Source organism: Rousettus aegyptiacus, unplaced genomic scaffold (assembly GCF_014176215.1).
Source record: "Rousettus aegyptiacus isolate mRouAeg1 unplaced genomic scaffold, mRouAeg1.p scaffold_m13_p_8, whole genome shotgun sequence".
Taxonomy (NCBI): Eukaryota; Metazoa; Chordata; class Mammalia; order Chiroptera; family Pteropodidae; genus Rousettus; species Rousettus aegyptiacus.
The window spans coordinates 76,564,212-76,582,669 of record NW_023416311.1 but is presented as its reverse complement, the minus strand read 5'-3'; positions in this window follow the sequence as shown (position 1 = coordinate 76,582,669).

Below are 18,458 nucleotides of genomic sequence, written 5' to 3'. Positions count from 1 at the left end.
CAAGGCATTATTTTCTTCTCTCCCGCATGAAAAGATTTGATGGTCCAACATGGCTAACAATACATAGCCCTGACTCTTTTCACATCAGTAAGATCTTTTACAGTTGGGCACAACCTCAATATGAGAACTTGTCTCCCATTTTTTGTTACCATGTAGCCCACATTCTAGCCACAAGGGCCATCTCACCATTCCCCGAGTGCTTTTCCTCGTCTCCTAACTTCAGTTCATGACGACCACCTTTATTTTGGCTGATATGCTAGACACGTTTCTAATCATTTGTAAGGCCCAGTTCTTAGGTTGCATTTTATTTGTTATCTTTTTTAACTCATTCACATGTCTACTTCTCAATTTCCCCCCTCTTTTACATCTTCATAACACTTTGTTACCATTTACCACACCTTGTTTTGTACTTAATTATCAAAAATATTTTGATTTGAGTATGTCTCAAAATCACATATAGTTTTTTTGAGGACAAAGTCCATATTTTATTCATTGCTAGGTGCTTACTAGGTGCTAAATAAATTTGTACAACAATTTATATATAATCAAGACCTTTTTAGAACAAATTTTATCATATTTAAAGTTAACAATAACCCTGTAATGTAGGTATTATTACTGATCCCTAATTTACAGATGAACAAACTGGGGGTGAAGAAAGTTAAAAGACTTTTCTATGGCCTGTCTAGCATGAGAATGGAGATTTAAACCTAGGATCCCTATCTGTAAACCCTGATTTTAGTTCATTGTACTAGACAGCATATATGCAGAAGTGTAATTGGAAACTTGGCCTGCTGCAATGCCCAATTTGAATAAAACAAGCATTTCTTTTTCTTTCTTTTTTAAAACAAGCATTTCTGGTTACTACAACATGCTAGGGGTTGTTCATGTTGAGGGAGCGTCAATGTCTAAAGGATTGTCTATCATTACTAGTGTTTTCTGTACCTGAGAGTAAGAACACAAATATATCAGGGACATATTCATATTTGTAGCAACGATAGCACCTGTTTGGACTTGAATATAAATGATGTTTAAGAATGATTGATTGTATAACAGAACCCGGTCATAAGAATATTGCCATTTTTGGCCATTTTTTCTTCCAATTCCAACACGCACAATATGTTACCAAATATTAATGATAAAAATTTCATACAGCTTGTTGGTTCTTAGGATTAGTCATTCTGTCACTGGAGGAGAGGTGTGGAAAGGCTTTTCATCTCCAAGATTTTCTCTCTGATTGGCTGAAAATCCTTCTAACAAAGTCATTAATGACAGGCCATAAACAGGGACATCTCCTCCAGAAGCTCCTAGAGCAGATCTCTTTGCATTGCCCACATTTGCTTTTTCAGTACACATATCACTTATCTCATCTCCAGCTAGACTAGGTTCTTTAATTTTTGCTCTAGATTGGTTAGTAAACAGACTGCTCACACCTTTGTTTTCTAAATGCGTTGCCTTCTTGGTCCAGGTAGTTAAAAGGACAAAGGATATATTGGCAAGTTAGAACTCTAATTTGGTAGATATGCTCAAGCAATCCTATTAGAATCTATCTTAACTTTCTGATAATTCCTGGAATGCCTTTAACATCTGGTTCTGTTCCCTACAGTGCCCAGTCTTCCCCATCCCTCACAAATCTGTGTTGCCACACTGTCTGTCAAAACTCTATTTCTTACTAATTTAAGAGGATTCAGCTTTGATCTCATATGCATGAAGCCTTGTTTGATTCTACCTTCTGAATTCTTACTGCAATTTGTACTGACAATGATTGATGCTTACTTAAGCATTGGGCACTTTTTAATCACTTTAATGAATGTATAAGATTAATTGCAAAAACAGCCTTGATTCTTAAATCTCCCCTGCCCCCCAGGTATCCACACTTATTTGTTTACCAAGAAGTGAAGTTATTTTTCCATCCCTTTAATCTAGGCTGATCTTATGATTTGCTTTGGACTACAAAATGTAATAGAGTTGACAGTGTGCTAGTTCTGAGTGTAGGTCTCAAGGAGCCTTATGCACCTTCACTCTCTCTCTTTAAACTCTACTACTACCTTGTGAACAAGCTTGGACTATCTGTAGAAGATGAGATCCATGGAGAAGAGAGGCCAGTTGTCCTTGTTAAGGCCATCCTAGGGCTGTCTATACTAGCTGACTCCCAAACATGCATGAGAGCTGCCTATCCAATCTATAATTGATTGCAGATACAAGAATGAGACCAGATAACACTAACAGAAACACTCAGATGTCTCACAGACTCAAACAATAATATATGCTTATTGTTTAGCCATTGGATTTTGAATGGTTTGTTTCACAGTGATAGCTAACTCACATAATGCATTACCTCATTTAAGGGCCCTTATACAATGATATATATATTTAATATCCCTACTTAATGGCTGATGAAATTTAGAGTTGGAAAGATTAAGTTACTCATTCCGGTTCTCACAGTAAATGACAGAGCCAGATTATGAGACAAAATAGTCTTAACTACATAGTTTGCATGCTTAAATATTATGTTACACTAGTCCCCTTCAGGAGCATATAATTCATAACTTGATTCATAGAACCATTAAATCTTTAGGGGAAATGATTTAGCTCACTCCTCTTGATTTCTGCCGAAAGAGATAAAGACCCAGAGTTTACTGATTTCTTTAAAGTCACAGAATCAAACTATAGTCTCAGATTTTTAAAATTTTTTTCTAATGCCCCATAACTAATTTATTTTCCTTGGTCAAGAGCATTGGTATTTCCATGGGAAGAGTGCAAGCTTCTTGAGGTCTAATTCTTCCTTTATGTCCCTATTGGTGCCTACCACAGTGCTGAGTACTTTAGGCATTTTACACATATTTATTAACTGGTTGGTTGATTGCTCTATTTATCTCCGAAGTTATTGTCACCTGGGCAGCAGACAGAGTGGCTATAGCCAACAATGTTATGTAGGGGAAAGCTGACAGCCAAGTCTTAGTGCTAGTATGAAGACTGTCTGCTCATTCCTAGACTCAAATGGAAATTCTCATCCTCTGGAATTACTGTTTTTTTTTTTCTCCTACAAGGTACAACATTTATTATTCACTGAATTATCAGGGTTATATTTTGTTGATGTGCCTGATGAAGAAACTACCCCCCCGCCACTTTTGTGAAAATAAAAATCGTCTCAGAGAAGACCTAAGTTCCAGACTTTGCTTTCACATAATAATTGCCAAGATTGTCCTTTAAAGCACTGGAATGAACTTAAACTAAAAATAAATTGGGTAAGTGCAGGTAGCATCAGATTTAAACTAGATTCTTAAAATTGGCTATTTCTACGTGCACTTTCTATAAGCCAAGGAATTCAGCTGTGTGATAGAATCAATTAAACTGATGATATGAAAGGTAGACACACTCTAGGAAAAAAAGAACTTAAATATGTATTTCTTATTTATTTCTTGTCCTTATCCTTTGCAGGAGATAATAGCAAAACAAAATTAGTGATTTTCTATCATAAAGCACATCCTCTATAAAATGTCACAGAAGTCACTTAGTCATGCCCTAGTGCAACTGAAGATTTTTCACATGCTTGAGGAAAAATCCCTGCTTCCTTCACACCTTTTTTTCCCTTCGCCTGCTCCTATCTGCTCTAATATATGTGGTTTCATGACTAATTTTCTAGAGATTGGATTATAACCATATTATAAGATGAAAGCAGAGTCTGGTTTAATTTAGGCCAATGAAATATAAAATATAACAGTCACTTTATTTTCTAATTTTGATTTAGGAAAATTTTAGGAGCTTGAAATTGTTTCACTAATCTGAAAATGTGATAATCTTTAAGTCAGGTTGTATTTTCTTCAAATGTCAAACTTTCAAATATTAAATTGTTACTGTTTCAGAGTAGCATGAAAGAAAGTACTAGATTAAACAATAAGACTGGGGCAGATGATCTAATACCTTCTATTATCATTCCCTATAGACTGCACTTTCTTAAAGCATAGTGTTTCTTTACTAAAATGTGCTCTTTCTCTGTCTTTCATCGCTGTCTTGCCAGTTGGAATCAGACCAAGGCTTGTGATTAGAAATCACATACTGGCTCAAAACAAGAAGTGAAACTGAATCTTGTTAAAGTTCTTCTTACTAAAGAACAAAATGGCTCAAATTTGGTTCTATTGTGACTGTTTTGGGTAAACAAATATGAAAATGACATTCTAATAAATCAGGATCATAATTAATATTTTAGTGAATTTTATGATGTGTTTTTCTGCCACAATAAAAAAATTGGAAGAAACAAACAAAACAACAAAAACCCCAATTAGTTGTATACATACACATACACACACACACACACACACACACACACATAAATAAAACCTTGAGTGATAACCATAATACAATATGAAGGAGGAGCTCCATGAAGGCAGGCATTGTCTGTCCTGTACACAGCTATGTATCTTCATTGTTTGGAACATATAATCTGCTCAATTAATAACTGTCAAATACATTTATTAAATAAATAAAACAAATTACATGCTTTTGTAGGAAAAATTCTGTATATGGAAATTCTGCATATGGGAATCTACTCATTTTACTGAGCGTAGAGAAAGATGGAAAAAATGTGAATGTCTGTGTGTATTGTCTTTACACATACATATCAGCATGTTAACATTGAATAAACAAAGAGGGTAGTATTGAAGGGGGTGAAGTATAGGGAAGATTATTTTTTCTTTATTCATATTCACATTATTTCACTTTTTCCTACAAGAACATTGTAGTTATATAATTTAAAAATAGAGAATAATTTAAAAGAATTTTTTTTTCGGATTTTAATGAGAAAATGCTTAAAGTAGATTGGAAAACTCTGTAGAATGATTCTAACTATGTAGGATAAAATATGACTGATTAAAAGAAATATAACTAAAATATTGGCAATGGTTATTGAGGGAGCTTATGAATTTATTATTTTACTTCATTATAATTTTCTATATATTTAAAATGTTCTGCCTATCTTACTTTTTAATGAAATGTTACAGGTACAGTTCCACCCCCTTCTTCCCCAGAGAAAATCACTACTGTTTATTGGAAGAGTGTTCTTCCTGTTTAAATTTACATGTTTTCACCATGCGTGTCTAAGCATATAGTAATTTTACATGTGTTTTAAAGTTACTGTGTTATATATGTTCTTTGCAACTTCCTTTTATAAACATAAAATACATTATTTAAACTTTTTTCTATTGTATTACAATTTTTTGTCTCCTGATAATATCCTTAGTAATGCAATGCTTTGTTGGTAATAATTGCTGCATTTGTTTAGAGTTTACAAAGGTGTCTAGCAGTATGCTAAATGCCTCTTAATCCTCAATAGAATATAATACAAATAAGAATATCATTTCATCAGAATTTTTCCTGATATTGAATTTGGAGGAAGAATTGAGGTCCAGTAAGAATTTTGGACTGAGGATCCAAGAATATTCAATGGAGAAAGGGGTAAAAAAAGTTGAAGGTTGGTCCTCTGATTACAAACACGTGTTTTTGCTTTTAGGCGGCCCAGGCCATAGCAAGACTCTAGATTCCTCAATCAGAGTGCCTTCCTTCTTAATTTTCTTTATTTAAAGTCCCTCTGTATTCTTGCCTGTGGAATTTACCATATAATTTTACACGTGCTTATGTTGTCCTTAGTATTGTTCTCCAGTTACTATATACACACATAATTTTTTTCTCCAACAGACTCTAAGTAGTTCATTAGAGATAGACCAAGTTAGCAATAAATACTCATTATCTGATTTGAATTGAAATGGATTCTCTATACCTCTTCTGTAGAAGAGCAGTCCTGTGACATGAGGAGCCCATGAGTCCAGATAGGATGCTCATTCTCTCCGTGAATAACGAAAGAGTTGACATCATAGATTTTCAGTTGCCTAAGTTTTAGTTAATAACATTGAGTATGTGGAATAGGCTTAGTTATGAACTCTGTGTAAGTGGGTTTACAAGATGAAATGTGCAACCACACAAGCATTAAATGAACTTCTTTTATTGTTTGTTTCTTCAGTATTACGAGCACACTCACTATATTGTCTAGCTTCCACTTAAATACCTCTAATAAAAGGGAACTCATTTTACTCTAAGACAGCCTGTCTCATTTTTGGATGGCTTATTTTGTTATAGGATAAAGGGATCACTGGGCCTATTTCCAAGGGCTATAAGAACAAGATGACTTTGTGAATATTTGGAGACTGTTGTTTTGATCAGAAATTAATAATCAAGTTCTAAGAAGAGTGATACAGAAGTAAATTGTGTTATTCCTGAAGCTGTATAAAACTGACTATAATACTATTTGGTATCAGGCCTAGGAAGCCAAAAGTTATCTTCCATTCAGACCCATTACATAATAACATACAATGTTCTGGATTCTATTGTTTGCCAGATTATGCTGAAAAAGAACAGCTATGGAGATAATTAAAGATAATGACAAATAGACCTTAAAAGAAATATTTAAGAAACTAGAGTTATTTAATCTCAGACAAGGGGAGATTGAAGGAAGGCAATGATAGTGCTGAGTTATAGGTTCACGATCCCTTAATCCCTGAAAAACAAGTACAGTTGGCTCTTAAACAACACAGAGTTTGAGAGAGCTGAACTCTATGCAGTTAATAATCTTCATATAAATTTTGACTCTCCAAAAACTCAGACATGCCTTGGTATCCATGGGGAATTGGTCCCAGGACTCCTGCATATACCAAATCTGTGGATGCTCATGTCTCTTATGTAAAATGGCGTAGCGACAATGCATACTGTTGGCCCTATGCACCTGCGGATTCCCCACTGTGGATTGAAAATACTGTTTTAGACCTACAGTTGGTTGAATCCATGGATGTGAAACCTGAGGATACTGGAGCTCACTGTATATTTATTGAAAATAAATATGGATCTGCACACTTCAAACCTATGTTGTTTGAGGGTCAACTGTATTTCATAACTCATTTTGTAGCAAAAACCTGACCTGAACTGAGATAATACCATTTATAATCTCCATTTCACTTAGTATAAATATTCATGTTTTGCAGAAGAAATACTTACATGTTTGATTAAGGAATCCTGCTCCAGACTTTCTAGAGGACATTAGAATATAAAATACATGCACCATATTACCTTTCTCAAATTTGAAAAGATAAATTTTGGAATAGATCTGTTCCCAAGGCTTGTAGACTATAATAGATCATTTCCGTAGTTAGCTTTTGTCAGTACAGTACTATTCCTATTGTGCCTTCCTACTTTTATAAATTTGAGATACATTGATATTGCAAAATGATCATCCTTAAATGCAAACACCAGTCAGAGAATTCTCTGAGGAAAGGATCAATTACTTCTGCAATTAATTAAGAACTAGTTACATGGGGGGAGGGGGAACTAATAGAAACAGGAGCTTAGCAAGATATTTTAAGAGCAGTAATTCTTAGCCAGAGTTAGGTTATAGACCTCTTGGAAAATCTGATGAAAGCAACCTATTGACCTTCTCCTAGAAAAAATACAAATTAACGCAAGATTATGTATATGTTTTAATGGTACTCAAAGATCTCCTAAACTTACATGGTTAAAATTTTCTCCTCTGGAATGTGATTGAGTGAATATAGGTTCAATCAAGTGAATAGGTTTCTGTAGCTAAGATACAGGGAAACATCTTAAAAGGTTTGAACTTGGGGGAATGGGGTATGAATATCTTCATCTTTCCCATCATAGCTTACAACTAAATGAAAATAAAATACAATAATAATATGCCTCCTCTTGAATAGCATAGTCTTCCCAGATAAGCTTACCACACTACAGTCTTCCTAGGCAGCAGGACATGCAGAGGAGCATCTAGAGGATCTAACTTGAGTTCCCGCCTTGAACATACGAATTCATCAAGTCGGTAGTGTACAAATTATTTCTGTTTCTATGGAAACATGATGAACAAGGATTAAATATTGACACCAGTAAGGCTATGTGGCCATTTTTGAGTTCCAACCCAATATTAGTCAACAATAGGCAAGGGAACAGTTGGCTGTCACATCCACATACAAAGCTTTGTTACAGGTTTCTCGGGCAAAGTGAAGAGAATGGTGGACCAAAAAAAAATGTCACTCAGGAAATTGTGACTGGACAAAAGGTATATTAGACTAAAAAGCTGAGGAGATTGACACTCTAGAGTTCAGTAACTCCTCCTCTTTCCTTAGAGTCTTCAGTGATACCCTCTCTGTGCCCTTCCTGCTTGCATTAATAGTATCCTCTAAGCTCTTCCAGCTTCTAACTGCTGCTGGTTCCAAAAGTCATTGCTACATGCTTTAGGTTTTTGTTATAGCAACAATTTATTTCTAGGAACAAATTCCTGTTATGATTACTTACTTCTGTATAACAAATCACCCTAAATTTTAGTGGCTTAAGGTTCAACAATCATATAATTTGTGTTTTAGAATGTGGTTCAGGAATTTGGCTTAACCATGTTCTAATTCTCCATATGGTGTCCCTGGGGTCACCTGGTCAGTTGATGGCTGCTATTTTCTAGAGGTTCAAAGTGACAGCTGGACCACTGGGTACGGCCGAGGCTTTCTTCCCGTCTATGCAGTGTAAATGTCTCTTCATGTGGTCTCTTAGGAAAGTCTGGCTTATAGATGCTCATGGTTCCAAGACTGGAAACTGGACCATATGCATTTCCACATTATTCTAATGATCAAGGACGTTATAAGAAGCAGCCCAGATTGAAAGAATGGGAGACAGATCCATTTCTATAATCTGCTTGAATTTTTTTTTCTGTTGGATTTTAGTCTTAAGACTCTTAAGGAAATCTGCCCTTTATCTATTATATTATATGTGTTGGAAATAATTTTTTTCCAGTTTTCAATTTGCTTTTAGCCCATTTTTGTTGTATATTTCCAATTCACAAATTTTAATTTTGATTTTTTTTTTCCTTTTTGAAATTTTTCTAAATTGGTTTCTATTTGTATATAGAAAATGCTATAATTCGAGTTATTTTTTGAAATTATCTACCTTCCAGTGTTTTTGTTACTGAACTCAGCTTCGGCTGCTTGCTGCCCATAAGCCAGTAATTCATAAGCCAATCACTTGAGAGACAAGAGTTTGGTAGAAGGAAAGCAGGTTTATTCAAGAGTCAGAGCCCTGACGGTGGGATGCTGTCACAAAGGTGGACTTGCTGCTTCAGTACAGGCAGGGGTTATTGTAGGGAGAGGGCCGAGTAAGGATGGGGGTACATTTCAAAGCCCCAGGAAGAGGGCTGCGTACTGGAGGGGCCAAAGCCCCTCTATCAGTTCTTCTCAGCCCTGACTTGTTTCTCAGGCCACCTGAAGAGGAGGCAAGTGTAACAAAGAAATGAACAAGGATGAGGTAGGAACTCCTCTTTTTGGTACACGTCAGCACCATGAACTCTCTTTCGCAGCCCGCAACCTGGGGTTGGTCTTGTAGAGGTCTGGGGAGGATTCTGCAGTTAACCTTCTGGCACAAAATGGTCTGGTAACTGAATGAGCTCCCTTTGAGGTCTGTTCGTAGAATTCTCAGTCAAGCAAACTGTTTATAAGTTACATGTTAGTTAACAAGGAGATTGTAAGGAAGAAACAGAAAAGGAATAAAAATGGCTACCATCATAAGACTACAATAAACTCACAATAATCATTGTGACACTTTTAGAGTCACCTTACTTTAGATGCCTCTATAATAAAAGTTTGGATATATGCTTTACAATCTAATTTCTTTTTAATTAAATATATTTGCTTACCCCATTATAATTTTTTTTTGAGGCCTGGCAATACCTTATTTATTCATTCATTCCAGCTTTGTTGAGGTATAACTGACATATAACTTTGTATAAATTTAAGATATACATTGTGATGATTTGATATGCTTACTTATTTAAAATAATTACCACAGTAGGATTAGTTAATATATTCATCATCTCACATAATTCCCATTTCTTTTTTGTAATAAGAACATTTAAGATGTACTCCCTAGGCAACTTTCAAGTGTATAATCCAGTATTGCCAACTGTAGGCACCATGCAGTACATTATATTCTCTACAACTTATTCATCTTGTATTTGGAGATTTATACCCTTTGACCAACATCTCTCTATTTCTACCACCCTCAGCCCCTGGCAACTACCATTCAGCTGTTTATATGAGTTTGGCTTTTTTAGATTCCACATACAACTGATACTATTCAGTATTTGTCTTTTATTGTCTTATTAAAAAAAAAAGTTTCCCCACCCTTAATCTGCTTTAGCAATGTTTAGCAATGTAAACAAACCAAAACTGGCTACCTGGTGGGTTCTTTTCCCCACTCAAGTTCTATATTCGTATATTAGTATCACATCGGAATTACAAAAATCAAATAGCATTTCCTGACTAAAATCCTTGTAAGAACTAAATGCTAATGTTTATGAAGATATAACATTAAGTTATACATAATTTTAAATGACCATGCTAGTACCTACAATTTTATATTTTCTATTTTTCCTTGCACTTTCTCTTTATGAAACAATTAAAACTTTTTCAAAAATCTATGTTTTAATGTCATACAAATTCAGAATGTTGAAGTGTGTTAGCTGTTGCTTGCAGTTTTCAAAAAAGTCCCACAAGAGAGGAAAACTCAGAGCTTGCTATTCTGCAGATGGAGATGGAAGAGGCATCATCCCATGATGCACTTGCCTTAGGTGAGGTCTGCACAAGGTGTCCAGGCAAGTCACCTTGTTTGTTCTCAGTCAAGGAGGGATCTACTCCTACTGGCCTGGGGGTTCAAGTGTCAGATCCTTTCATACAAATGCATCTTTCTCATGTAGTATGGTCACAGTCTTTATCAGGGCCCTGGTTTTGACGCAGAAGTCCTGCTGAGGCCGTGGATTCAGTCTCCTTGTAGGTGTGCTGCCGGTATCATTGAAGCCCCAGTCTGATTTTCACCGCACTTGGATCTGCAGAGAATTCAATGTTGCGGAAATGTTGCCGTAAGGCTTTCCAACTTTCACTGGATGTCTTGAGTTGAATATCCCAAACGTATCTTTTTAAAAAGAATCTAAAAGTAGTTAACCAAAGACAGCTAATTCTACAGAGCTTATTGCCTTTGACCCCAAACTCTCCAAGTGCTATTCCTACTTCATAAGTCAGTGCTTCATTTTCACCTGTAACTTGTCGCAAACTACCACAGTTAAAATTGTGATGCTACTGTATGCAGCTAGAATCACCAACCCACCTACCAGCCAGCTAACCTGTGGGTTACTCACAACCAAGGATCTTAACTCTTCCAACCTGAGAATCTCCTGTCTAGGGCTACTCCCCAAACCAGATATCTTGGCCTGGGTCTCCCATAAAGCAGAACCTGAGAAAAAGGCTGGCTGGCAGGTAGATTATTTTAGAATGTGATTCCAGAGATCCAGAGATGGGGGACTGGAAAGAATTAAGAAAGGGGGAGATGCCTATTTAAAGAAGCACCATTGTGATGGTTACTATAGGAAACTGGGACTCAGTTCTGTCAGGGACTTTGAAAAATGGTGTCAATTTCACCTCAATTTATTATTGGAAACTTGGCAGAAGTTAATATTTATCCAGGAGCCCCTATATTAGTTTTTAAAAAGACTTTTATTAAAATATAGCTAACATACAATATTAGTTTCAGGTATACACCATAGTTATTTAACATTCCTATACCTAAAGATGCTACCGTATGCAGTGATCACCACGATAAGTCCAGCAGGTAATTGGCTTAGCTACTTTTGAGCTACAAGCTCTATTGCATTGGGTAAAAGACCTGGTCTCGATTCAGATCTTTGGTCTTTAATTCAGCTGCTTTGAGTCTCTTCTGCTTTGAGCATACTCAGTCTCAATTGGTGATACGGACAGAAGAGTTTGGATATCTCTCTGTGATTTTTATCACTTCAGAACTCCCATCATTTCTTCAGTGCTTGACATCATCTGTCCCCAGACTAAAAAGAGTACCAATTTCTCTCTGCGAGCCCTTCTCACCATGCGTGGACTATGTGGGCTGCTTCTAGTCCTTGATTAAAGGTGGGACATACTTGTGGAGCTCACCATCTTCCCCACTTCATGGAAGTGTACTTTCCATAAGACTCTGTTCTGTTCATCCATATTTTTCTTCAGATAGTCGCTTTTTGTATTACATCCAGGTTTTATAGTTGTTTTCTGAAGAGAGGTCCATCTGATAGACTAAGTCTGTCCTATTTGGAAGTAGAAGTTCCAGTGTAATTTGGGCCTGGACTGTAAAGGACACAGTGGTCATCATTTGCTCTTTTTATTTACCTCTCAGAAAGAGGCAATATCCTCAGGGGCATGGGCTCTTCACACACTGCGATCCCTCTATGCAAAGAGGACATGGACACCACAAGCTAGTGGGTTTACCCTTGAGACTGAAGCACAACTTCTACACGTACAAAAATATTCTGGCTGATACTTTCTTTACCTTCTTAGTGGTAAGAATGTAGTCCTTATTCATTTATTCATTCCTCATTTAAGAAATATTGAGTGTCCACTAAGTGCCTGGCTCAATGCTGTATTTTGGGTTATGGCAGTGAACAGTGTTTACATGGTCTCTGCTAAGGCATAGTTTATGTTCTGCCAGTAAAGACATTATCATAAAATGTGATACAAGGTATGATAGAGTGCAGGATGTTACAGAAACCCACTTAAAGGATGTATAGTTTAGCTAAGGTGTCTAGCAATGGCTCTAAACTGAGGTGATGCACGAGTCGATACATGAAGGATAACTGGGAATTATCCAAGTGAAGGAGAAGAGGAAAGGAAAGAATAGCATATGTGGAGAGAACATTATGTGCCAAGGCCCTGAGGAAAGTTAAGATATGGAAGAGTCAGGATATAAAAAATTTAGAGTGGCCGTAGCGTAGAGTGTGAGCAGAAAGACTGTTCACTATGCGGGGTTGAAAGGACTGGAGACGAGGGGCAGGCCATGTTGTATCATGTAAGCTATGCTTGCTGGAATGATTCCAAATCTAATACGTACCGTACTCTCTGCTCTGAAGGCCAACATGTATGGGTTATATCAGTGGTTCACCTGCCTCTGGTTTCTGGTTGGTTTGCCAAGGAGGCTCCCAGACAGTAGACTGGAAGAAGGAAGGAGAGTGAAATCAGTGCATTTATTTTCCTACTGTCCTGCCTATTGAAGCACCTTGAAGTAGCTTTATCCCATAGCTTTATTCAAAGTCTCTCCTGCTCTCAAGGAGGCTTCTACCTGATTTTCTCCTTTTCTCTTTTCAGCCTAGAGGTGACAATAATCCAGACTTCTATACTGTCTGCAACATCAGGAATGCAGAACTGCTATGGGTATTAATTACTGAGTGAGGGATTTGTTATAGAAATAAGATTTTATATAATCGTGGAAGAGGCTGGGTAAATAAAAAAAAAAAGGGAGAGTTGGACCATCAGAGAAGGCACAAACTGGCTCTTCTGAAGCACTGGCACAGGTGGAAAAGTTGGAGCTTGACCGGCAATCTGGGAAGCTAGTCATAGTCAGATGCTGGACTAGAATGCCAAAGGAAAGCTGGGGGAGAAGTCTGCATCTAACAGTGAGCCAGGGGTTGCTACTAGTCAGCAGGGTCAGCAATTGGGAAGAACCAACATGAGGCAAGGCCAAGCTGGAACCCGTCTACAGCTCTGTATCTGTCCTTTACCACTCTAAAACAGTGACCATCCAATTATACTAGCCACTGCCTCACTGCTGCCTTCCAAATATAAAATTTCCTCTCTGGTCAATTCAAATCCAGAACCATACAGCAAAAGAGAACCCGGAAAGTGTAGTTGTAGCTTAGCCTTATTGACACTGTACAATCCCATCACATTGTTCCATATGGTTTCTCCATATCACACTCACAACTTTCTAAATAAGCCCTTTATAAAATCCATCTGAAATGACACTAATTTGAGTGTGCTATATTTTTCTCATTAGGACCCTGGCTGGTACATTATTTAAAAGTGCTTGGGTTTATCCTCAGGAAAATCAAAAACCATTGGATTTCAAGCAGGGCAATTATGGGTAGATTTGCATGTTGAGGGTTTATTTTAGATGTAGTGTACAAAGTATGACAGAGGCCTAAAGTTTGTGTTGGTTATGCATATAATGGAAAAAACAGACAACATTAAGACGGTTAGGAATCTCTTGCAGTTATCCATGTGACTAGTGATGGAGGAAAATAGATAGACTTAAAAGATGATGATATCTGGCAGAATGAGTGGATTCGATGGCTAAGGAGAGAGAGGTGTTTTCTGTGCAAACATAGTAAGTACTACCAAGGGAGATACAGTTATTGTCACATCTAATAGAAACATCTGAAATACAAGGTAATATTGATGAAAACTATAGTTTCTAGAAAAGTGCAAAAATGTAACTTCTCATGTATTCTTTATAACCCTCCCCCCTGTCAACTGATGGTAGAAGAGAAAATGAAACTTGCCTATTCGAGGTAACTTTCTTCTGGCTGTAATCAGCCTATTTTAGTTTAACTTAACATCCTTTGGTAAATGGCCTCTCTAGGTGTCTTCATGTCTCTCCTTTATGGCTTCCTTTCTGGAGAAAACTTATGGACAGCATCATCACGGTGGTAAGGGTGGGACACCTGGGGGACATGCTCATTTTTCTCCACTAGCACCAGCCAAACTTGACTGCAGCCACTGCAGCAAAGCCTGAGTTCGTGTAACTTCTAGCATGCTCTTTTGGCACAAACAAGGCAGGATGGCTTTCCTCACTGACTGTTCCTGACAGCGTGGTTGAGCCTCTGAAGCCTGGCTGCGGCACCGTGTAATCAAGCATTAATTTGGATGTTCTCTTTGTGTCTCTCCTCCAGTGCTACTTTTGTCTCTTGTTATAACAAATGGTCATTCACATCCACCCATCAGTTCTTTTAATGGAGGATCAGAGAAAATCGGGTTCAGTCTTGCAGGACCATCTAGCCAGACCCATTTCTGTCCTTACAGCTCTCGCTCGTGTGCTATATTGAAGCAGTGAGGAAGTACGCCACCAGCTTGAAAATCTGACAGTTCTCCAGATTTTTTCTCAACAATGTGTCTGTCCTAAGAATAACCAGGGATTATCATTCCCCTAATTGTCTCATGCCCCCATATCTCTTTCCAGTTCAAAAGTCAAAAGCTTTCTACTTCTCTTCTTCCTGTCAGATAGGAACTTTTCTTTTTGTTATCTATCCTTTCAAAAGTTACACACACACCTCAACCAAATTTGGAGTTTAAATATATAAAGGGGTGCTTTTCTCTCTTGACATGGCCTAACTTTCAAGATGATTGGAGATCAGTGTGGATTGAGGAAATTAAATTTGCAACCAAAAGTTGAGCATTACTGTCTTTGTTTTAAACTATAGCAGTCTTCGCACTGAAGCAAGGAATGTCTTTGGGTCACTGACTGAGGTTTTTAAAAGGCAAGGGAAATAAAATAATGTATGAAATCGATATATAGGAAGTGAACAGAATTAGTTTCCCATTCAGGATGCTGGTCGTAATCTGTCACATGGCATTACAAGTCAAAAGCCTGTGGCAATCTGTAGAAAATTGGAGAGCTAAAATGATGGATAAATAAAGGGCACTCACCTTTATAGTGGTGTTAGTACACCCAGTATTACATATTTTATTTAAATTAAAATATCTCCTTTTACTGGATCATAGCAAATAGATCGCTTTTTGCTTTCCTCTCCAGCTCATGTGAAATGGAGACAGGAGGAGTTTTTACATTCTATTTTGATATTCCCTGACCTTGAGCTCTCCCCTTGGACTAGAGAGAAGTCATAAAACAAAACAAAGTTATAGACGGAAAAGCAATAAACCTCCCAAAGTATTGAATTAAAACAGTTATATAATTCAGTGGGGGAAAGTGTTCCTGCATTTTAAAAAAAAGCACTTATTTTTTTTAATATCTCCTCTCAATTCTTTTTTAAAATTAAATTTATTGGGGTAACATTGGTTAATAACATAGATTTCAGATGTGGTGAGCACCTAATCTTTGTTTATTTCAAAACTTTGATGTGAAGCTGGCATATTCAGGCAGGAGGTGTGTGTTTCTCTTTTGAGTTGCCATTTGCATGACACACAAAGCAATAGTGCAGAGGAGAGGAGACTGGCAATAACGCCAAATTTTGAAAACATTAACATTTGGATATTCCTCCTTTCACCTACAGTGAAGTTTTTTCTTAACATTTAATGAATTGAAGGTTTACTGGTTCTTTTGTTACTCTAGAATTTAATCTAATTGAATTGAAATATTTAAATACGCCAGAAACACCTCTGAATGAACACAGCTAAGGGGTAGAGGGAGGTAGAGGAAGCTCATTTCGTTTTGGAAGAAGTAAGGTGCCCTAGGGTATTAAAATACATTATTCCAAAGATTTTAGAAGGCTGTCCATTTGTTCTTTGTGATTCTGACATAAGCTAGTTAAGACTTCCAATTTCTGAAGGATTTCAGAAAAAGAGGTGCCTTTAAAGCAATTGGTCTTTGTGACTTAGAGTGGGACTGATGGCTCAAACTAAGAATGAAGGAAGACACTGGAATCTTCAATTGAATTATATGTTGAGTATGGTGATGTCCGAAGGCTGGTTTAGCACTGATAAAAAAAATGCATCCCCCAACATACTTGTCTAAGGAAAAGATTGCCTACTGTGATTATTATTTTCACTGGCTTGTCTCAGCTATTACTGTCATCTCTGTAACACTTTGTCCCCAAATTATTTTTAAAAAACAATGTAGATTAAAAGAAATTAGGATACCTTGGGAGGGTTTAAAGCCATTGCTTTATAGGAAGGACAAAAGTCAAGAAGGCAGGTTTCAGGAAACATGAGACAAGATTTTGACAAGCAGCTATGGTGAGCCATTTAGTACAAAAATATACTAAAACATTATTGAAGTCACATTTCTAGGACTACCTTGAGATTACAAAATTTTTCTTCAGATTAGAGCACACATTTCTAAATATAGGGACAGACCATTGCACTGTTAGGGTAAAAGATTAATGCCAGCTGTGAGGTAGTTGGTTGGAGGCAGCTATCAACATTGCTTACCCAGGGCATCCCTTTTTCAGGTTCCTGTGATTTAATAAAAATATCAACACTACACTGCATAGAATGCGAATGAGTGGACTGGAGAGAGGACTGAATGTCTCTCTCTCCCTTCTTTGCCACATGTCAACCATAGCAGCCTATGTTCGATGACGCATTCCAATAGGCAGCACTGGCAGTAGCCGGGGTAATGAACAGTGCTGTGGTTTTCAACAAGATAGCAGAAATTTAAGCTTACCTAATTTCATAGATGGGAATGCATTTCGTTCCTCTCTTTTGCTTGAATGACTTTTTCATATTTGTAGGCAGGTACGACATCCCCATTATGTTTACATTCCAATAGTAACTCATCATTTCAAACTAGTTGACAGGGAGAAAATATTTTCAAATTCTAAAACGTGTCCCATCTTTCAATTGCATTATGCAACTGAAGAACATTGTTGCCTTAAATGTTAGAATTTGTCTAATACGTATGTGAAACTTTCAAAATCATATTAGTATCCTGGAGTTCTACCACATGCTCAATACCATGTTTCATTTATTTTTAGAAAGTGAAATTATCCCTTTAAGGACAAAAGAAGAAATTGTCCTAGTGTGAAGAAAGAATGAATGGACATTTAGGGGCCAGGAGAGCACCAGAGAGGAAGATACAGGGGGTTGAGAACATGTTTTCTGGAAAGTTTTAATTTGTGGGCTTTTCAGTTGCTGATCAATTATAAGAGCCCTGTGGAGACCGAAAACACCATCTGACATATAATTACAGCTAATCTGTTTATGTTAAGGACATAAAGAGTAATTATAGACAAAGCTAACACACTGCTGTTATAAGCTTAATTAGATGGTTCTTGTGTCATTTTTCAAATGACTTGTCCATTGGCACTGTGCTGATGGAAGTGGCTTGTGTGGTCAGATTACCATTTCATTGTTCTTTACTATTGTTGCAATTGTGTTAACACAATTCTAGAGAAAGACATGTTGTGTTCTGAAGGAGAAGACCATGTGTTCCCTTCATTATTGAGTTCCCTTTCTTCATAAATAATCGGAGACGCTATATTCTTCCTCATATTCTTCTCAGGTTGGAAAATGTGCTTTAGTATAAACCTATAAAAATATAGTTTTAGCTTATTCATCAAATATGTTCACTTGCTCATCATTTTAATACCAAATTTTAGAATGGCCTCTGAGTCGGTTACACTGCTTTGGGTCTTAATGATCACAGGCTCTTCGAGTTGTATCCACTAATTAAATACTCTTATGACCTCTGGTTTACTTGTGGCTTCTATTGCTAAAAGGCTGCTGTGCACTGATCTTTTTGGAATATATTTGGAAGATGCCAGCTGCCACCAACTTCTGATTATCTCTAAAGTTTGTACATTCAAAACTCTGAACATAAGGTGTGTTACTGGGTGAGTTAGGCACTTTGACCCTATT